The 7,619-nt window shown below is 51.2% G+C and overlaps 1 pseudogene; it reads left to right on the top strand.

Moving 5' to 3' along the window:
* The first annotated feature begins 4,602 nt into the window (after window positions 1–4,602).
* On the top strand, window positions 4,603–5,980 carry LOC114695288 (annotated as a pseudogene).
* The last annotated feature ends 1,639 nt before the right edge of the window (window positions 5,981–7,619 follow it).

Below are 7,619 nucleotides of genomic sequence, written 5' to 3'. Positions count from 1 at the left end.
GGTTTTTTGTTGTTTGTTTGTTTTTTGTTTTTCTGTTAGAAAAAGAAATCAAACCACAGGCCATGGAGTTTGAGGGTTTTATTGATGGGGAACTTGATACAGCCCAATCACCCATCAATCTTGCCCTAAGATTCCCCCAGCTCAGGGCAACTTCCAGGGCTGTGTCTTCAGACTGCAGTGGCTTGAGAGGCACAGAGGTCCTTGTGTTTCTCAAGTGGTAGCTGCCACTCTGGTTCTGCATCCTGAAGACAGACAGTAAGGCCACTGCAATGGTCACCACCCGTTGGGGCATGATCAGCCCTATGATGATGCTGACCAACTCAGAGCCCTGATCTGCACAGAGAAACCCAAGTAAATATGTGTGTCCTGGGCTCCTGTAAACCTGCCCCTGCAGACCTTGCAGGATCCCTTCTTACCCTGAATTCAATCGTTATGAGAAAGCTGTCCCTGCCCCTTGCCTTGGGCTGGCACTGATAGGTGCTGTTGTGGCGTAGGTTGACTCGGAATGGGGTCCTGATGGGTGGCACCTCAGGCCTAGGGCCCTCATGTTGGGGCTTTGGAGCTGCATTGCCCTGGGCCTGGCACTTGAAGAGGTGAATGTAAGTCTCTTGAGGTGCAAGTGGCCAGGCCTTCCCTGCCCCTAGACTACTCTAGTGGCCAAACCCAACCCCTTGTGGTGTGTGAATGGCCAGGCCCCACACCCAGTCAGCCAAGCTCTGCCCTACAAAGAAAGCTCAACATCAGGCCACAAAATCCCACTAATCATGGGGGGGGGGGGGGGGGACACGGACAAAAAAACCCTATATAAGCTAGTCTCCTATTCAGTTCTTTCCTGAGCAGAGGCAGCCACCCTCCTGTGCTTTTCCAGTAAATCTCTTGTGTGAGGTTTGTTATGCTGTGTGTGTGACTTTGTGGTATTCCTTGGGTCCTGACTGCCAGGATGCCTTTTCCCCTCAGAGCTGTAACACAGTAGGTAGTCCTGTCTTTCCACACAAAGCACTGGGGACAGACATTTAGCACAGTCAGTCCTGGAGCCATCTGTACAACCACCATGTGATCAGACAATCCAGAACTCCCCAGAAGGAGAGTGGGCAAGGGAAAAGTCAGGGCTCCCCAGCCAGGGCAGAGGGAGGAGGGCTAAAAGGTCTGAATAATCAGCTCACACAGGACATGCAGATAGACAGTGGTGCCCCTGTGCTAAGTCACCCATCCACCTCCAGAGTGGCATTTCAGAAGTCAAGCCCATCGTCCCTCTTGGTGGCCTTGCCAGCTTCCCAGAAGAAGGGACAGGATCACCTTCCACCATGACCAGGGCTTGGAGCCCATATTTGCAAGTCCCACTGACTGTGGACAGCTCTGTGGTACTGGTCCAGCCCAGCCTTAGAACAGGGAAGACATGGCCCAGGAACAGACTGACCCTATGACCTTCCCAGACTCAAGCCACACCTTCATTATGGCCTGGCCCACCTGCCCTTGGTGCAGCTCAGTCTCTGCCCTTGTGGGGCCCCACCTGTGGAGCCCTGTCCCATTCTTTTTTTTTTTTTTTTTAACATTAGTTGTATTGATTTATTAATTCATGATATTATGTCCTGATACTACTGTCCATTTGTGGGGCTTTTCCATCACACAAAACAGAGATTTTGTACTTAGGAAATTATTGCTCTATATTCCTTTCTTCTCTGTCTTGAGATAACGTCTAATCTTTCTGTCTCTGTGAATTTGTATATTCTATATATTTCACGTAATACAATTTTATAGTGTTTGTCCTTTTTCCGGATGTAAAAACATTTTATGTACAACTGCAGGAGAAATAATACTCAGCTAGCCTGAACATAAACTCCTGTCCCATTCTTACTGTCATGTTCTCCCAGGCTTCCACACTTCCACATCTACGGCTCACATTACAGACCATCTGTTTGACACCCTCTGGTTCTGGCCAGCTGGGGATGGCTCTGGCTGGAGCGTGTCCCGGTGGCTTTAGACTGTAGTATTGGCATCTTGACCCCCAACATCATTTGGACTGGCCTCAGAAGTCAGGAACAACCCATCCAGGAAGCAGTCCACCAGCCTCCACGCCCCTGCCTCTAAGACTGGGGGGCTTAGGAGGTATGGAGAGTTCACTGGCCAGACTAGGGATACGGAGTCAACTCAACCAGGGTCCTCCTCAGCATAGATTCTTTTATCCTGCACCATGCACACCTGCCTCACACCTGCATCACACCTGTAGTGCCTTGACAAGGACCTTCTCACTCGTGGCCACACTCATTCTCCACTCATCTCTAGAGTCCTGCCCAATGGCATGCATCTATCTTCTCAGCTCGGATACCCAGTGTGGTGGCTCAGTTCAAACCCCTTCCCTTCCTGGAAGTTTTCGGCTGTCTGAGGACTGAGGTCTTCTGGTACAGCCCAGCCCTGTGGCTGGAGGTCCTGCTCCGTACGGCAGGAGAAACTGGCCCCGTGGTCGCTTCTGCTCTAACACTGTGGCTGCGACCTCTGTAAGGTTCCCTCATCTCCCATGAGCTGTCAGGTCAACTCTTCCTCCCCACGGAGTACGGCCATGTTGAGGTGGTCCCAAGGCTCCACACCCACAACCTGGCAGTGTGGTGTAAGGTTTCTGCCCATGGGCTGTGAGAGGAATGGGGGGTGGGCAGCTCAACACGCTCAGGAACCCTGCCGAAAAGGGCAGGTACAGTCCGGGGACGCCTACCATAAGAACTGGGAGGAGACAGGATATACCAGCTGAAGAACTGTTAGAAGAGAAAAAGAACTAATTGGGCCTGTTTTTACACCCTATCACAGGCATGCCACCAAGCCATGGCCCAGCCTCTCACCGGGAGATTCGAGACAAGGACTCTAACATGGAGTCTAGCTCATAGCCCCTTCTTCCCTGGGGGATTCTAGGCAGGCCCTCTTACTGCTCGGCTGTATCCTCAGCCCCTTTCTGCTTATTCTAGAAACATTCAGTGGACAAAGGGGAATTTCCTTTGGTTCCTGCACCAGGCACTAAGATAAAAGATATTTAGGGCGGTGGTGGTGCACGCCTTTAATCCCAGCAGTTGGGAGACAGAGGCAGGTGGATCTCTGTGAGTTCGAGGCCAGCCTGGTCTACAAAGCGAGTTCCAGGAAAGGCGCAAAGCTACACAGAGCAACCTTGTCTAAAAAAAACAAAACAAAACAAAACAAAAGGTATTTAGTTTCCAAGGACATTACAGTGGGGGGAAAGTTGACCATTTATGGTCTCATCGTCCATTAAGAAACAAAAAACAGGCCAGCCTGGTCTAAAGAGTGAGTTCCAGAACAGCCAGGGCTACACAGTGAAACTCTGTGGTGATATTTTAATTATGCTGAAATGAGATTTTATTTGTATATTAATAAATAAAGTTTGCCTGGAGATCAGAGGCCATAGCAAGCCAGGAAGAGAAGTCAGGCATTAGTAGCTCACGCCCTTAAACCGATCACATGGCAGGCAGAGTCTCTGTGTGGTCAAGGACACAGCCAAGGGTGGTGACATGAGCCTTTAATCCCAGTACTAACCATAGAGACCTGGAGGTCTGTACAGACAGGCAGTGACAAGGAAGTCATGTGGCTGGGCTTAGAGCCAATGAGAAGGCAGAACAGGAAAGCAATAAAAACACAAGTCACACAGGAAGAAGCTCTCTCTGGGGAAGCAGTGGCTGTGAGGTGGTAAGATAAGGCAGTCGTGGCTCTCTGATCTCTTTGGCTATTACCTCTGTATTTGGCTCTGTGTTTCTTATTGGCTAAGACTGTTTAGAAATTCCCCAAAAAACACACAAAAAAGCAAGCATTTGTCTCTACATATGCTGTGCACCGCTCTACGCTGTTCGTGTGTCAACCATCTTCAGACAGCTCGTGAAACCTAATTGTTTTTTCCCTTTACAGATGGGGAAACATAGACCAGTGAAGAGAAATGTTTTTCCCAAAGACACACAGCCAGAGCTGGGAGAGCCCAAGTTAGAGTATGTGTCTCTAGCACACAAGAGGCAGAGGCAAGAGGATCACCAGTTCTAGGCTAGCCTGGGCTACATGACAACAAGAATACAGCTCAGTTGTCAGAGTGCTTGCTTAGGACTCATGAAGAGCTGGATTCCATCCCAGTACCTGTTAAACCAGACATGGCGGTGTACATCTGTCATCCCAGCACTCAGGAGGTAGAGCAGGGCTGGAGAGATGGCTCAGTGTGAAGAGCGTGGGTCCTCTTCCAGAGCACCTGAGTGTGATTCCCAACACTCACATGACAACTCATAACTGTATGGAAATCCAGTTCTGGGGGACCCAATGCTCTCTGTGGCCTCTGTGGGCACCAGGCTTACGTGTCATGCACAGACTTGCACACAGCCAATACATATAAAATTTAAAAAAAGAAGTGAGAAGCAAGCCAGGAAGCAGCACCTGTCCATGGCCTCTGCATCAGCCCCTGCCTCAGGGTTCCTGCCCTGTTTGAGTTGCTGTCCTGACTTCCGTCAGTGGTGAACAGCAATGTGGAAGTCTACCTGGCCCTCCAGTCTGTCCGCAATCCCCTTCAGGTCCCTGAGGAATACATGAAGCCATATGACTTCATCCAAGATAAGTACAGACGGGGTTATGCAGGCGCCCCTCATGAATGAAGCAGTGGGAAACATCACGGCAGCCTTGAAAAAGCCACGGGCTCTGGAACAACTGTGTTCATCTTCTCCACAGACAATGGTGGGCAGACTCTGTCTGGGGGCAACAACTGGCCACTTCGAGGAAGGAAATGGACCCTGTGGGAAGGAAGTGGACCCTGGGAAGGAAATGGAACCTGTGGGAAGGAAATGGACCCTTGGAAGGAAATGGACCCTGTGGGAAGGAAGAAGCATCTGTGGAGGGAGCTTTGCGGCGAGCCCCTTGCTGAAACAAAAAGGTGTGGAGACCCGGAGCTCATCCACTTCTCAGATTGGCTCAACGCTGGCGAATCTGGCCGGGGAAGCACCAGCGGTACCAAGCGTCTGGATGGCTTCGACGTGTGGAGGACCATCAGTGAAGGAAGCCCACCCCTCCCCGAGTGGAGCCGCTGCACAGCATTGGTCGGACTTTTTTGACAGCTCGCCGTGTCCTGGCAGGAGCAGCCGCCGCAGAGAATGACTCTTTTCCTTCAGAGTATTCCGCCCTTAACACGTCGGTCCGCGCTGTCCACGCTGGGGTTAGAGTATTCCGCCCTTAACACGATCCGCCCACGCTGGGGTTAGACTATTCGCCCTTAACACGTCAGTCCGCGCTCTCCACGCTGGGGTTAGAGTATTCCGCCCTTAACACGTCCGTCCACGCTGGGGTTAGACTATTCCGTCCTTAACACGTCTGCACCTTGCTGTCCACACTGGGGTTAGACACAGAGCCGGGAACTCCTCACGGGCCACCCAGGCTGTGGTTACTGGTTCCCGCCTCCATCTCAATCCAGCGTTTCTGAGATAACCTTCGCTGGACTCATCGACCAAGACACTCTGGCTGTTTGACATCAATCAGGACCCTGAAGAAAAAAACGACCTGTCCCAGGAGCACCCCACATCGTCCTGAAGCTCCTTTCCGGCCTGCAGTACTACCACAAGCACTCTGCCTTCCTACTTCCCACCCTTGGACCCCGCTGTGATCCCAAGGATGCCGGTGTGTGGAGCCTCTGAATGTAGGGTCTCAGGGGAGGCTGGAGCACGTGTGTGCACGCTAGACCTTGGGCCTTACTCTGCTGGCTGCTTTCTTTTTTAAAAAAGCCCCAGCGCCTTCACCTGGCCCTCAGGCTACATAACCCACCGAAAGAGCCCAGTTTCAACCCACAGTACATTTCAAAAGCCAGTAAAATCCAGATGGACAGATCCTGATGTTGGCTGGTGTTAGTGTCTGGAGGCCAGGGTGACTGGGTTCTTCCTGCTTCCTAAACTGCTGACGCTGGGAACTGGACATAGAAGGCTATCCCTGAGTCCTGGAGGCCAGAGCAGCTGGCTCTCTTTGCCTCACAGTCAGTCACTAGAACTCATTAGAACTCCCTCTGCTAATAACCAGTTTTATTGGCAAAATGCACGTAACAAAGGCAGGGGGCAGATGATTTCTAGTGGTTCTGAGGGCTCCCTGTCTGTGAGGTCTTGTTCAAGCTTTCCACATCCATGACCTGCCGGCTCACCCTCACTCACTCACCTCACTGTGGAGAATAAAGCCCATGGCAGTAAACCAGCATGCAGGAATGTCTGTGCCTTGGTTTTGGTTTGCACAACAACTAAACGTGCTTTTATTCTATCCCCCCCACACTGTTGCTCATTCTGTCTAGACTTCTGCTACCTTGGCTTGTGTGGCCCTACCCCTGTCATGCCTTTGGACGTCACTGTCCTGTCCCTGAGGTCACTTCCCCTCTACTGCAAGCATTCTGAGCTCTGGGATAGTCCCGAGCCCTGCCCAGAGAAGGTGGACTGGTCATTCTGTGGCCATGCTCAGGGGAGTTGGGGGTCTGTAGCGTCTGCTAAGGAGGTTTATTCTAGTTGCATGGAATCCAGCCAGATTGTGGCTGGGTCTCCCAGTACGCCATGATCAATACTGCATTCTCAAGCAGTGGGAAGAAAGGCCAGGAAAGCACCTTTGTCCCGAGGTGATAGGTGGGGCAGTTTGAGAAAGGGAGTGGCCAATGTCTAGTGGGTAGGCCTTAGTAAAGCAGAGGAGGCAGCATCCTTATTCCTCTCATTCCGTGTCTCACGCCTCGTACTGGGGTTCCGGGTGGAAGAATGAGGATACACTAGTTGACCTTCAACCCTTTCTCAGGCCCTCTTATATCCTGCCAATGTGACTCCATCCAGATTAGCTGCAGAGTGTCAAGCCCAGATAGATGCCAAAACGGTGCTCCTCATCAGCACCGCTGCCTTGTTCTCGGCTTACACCAATGCCTGCTACAGGGTCTGGGACATAATAGGAACCAGTAGATTTTTGAAATGAATGAATTAACCAAATAAACAGCAAATACTCACCATGAATGATACTAGTCCAGTGAGCTGACTATAAGGGCAATATAACTGTCCTCCAGCCCTTGCTCATCTGTCCTTAAGCTGTCCCCTCTGCCCTGGTGGGAGCACGACCCACATATCGGGACAGTCACTGGCCCTGCATGGCAGGGCTGTGATGTCCTCTCCAGAGGGACAAAAGAGAATTCTTTTTCCTAGGAATTCTCCTTTGCCAGCAATCTCATTCCCATTCCTCATTGAGCACTAGAAATTAAAACCACCAAATAGGATACAGGTCCTTGTGTACAGCCATCTTCCGTTCAGTAGCAGTATTTCCTGGTCATTGATATTCAGTACTTTGTGATAAGACTTTTGTGAGAAAATGGTGCTAAAGCTAGTGACTTTTTGTTGTTGTTGTTTTTTGAGACAGGGTTTCTCTGTAGCTTTGGAGCCCACCCTGGACTAGCTCTGTAGCTCAGGCTGGCCTGGAACTCAGAGATCCACCTGCCTCTGCCTCCCGAGTGCTGGGATTACAGGCGTGCGCCACCACCGCCCAGCAGCTAATGACATTTTTTACCAACCTTTACTCGACGCACATGCTGGCCATGGGGCCCCTCTCTCTCCAGAGCCCATGGCAGAGTCTGAGTGACGAGAGTCTGGACGTCC

This window comes from Peromyscus leucopus, chromosome 7, assembly GCF_004664715.2.
Source record: "Peromyscus leucopus breed LL Stock chromosome 7, UCI_PerLeu_2.1, whole genome shotgun sequence".
Lineage (NCBI taxonomy): Eukaryota > Metazoa > Chordata > Mammalia > Rodentia > Cricetidae > Peromyscus > Peromyscus leucopus.
The sequence above is the reverse complement of the archived record's forward strand: the minus strand, read 5'-3'. Positions and strand labels throughout refer to the sequence as shown.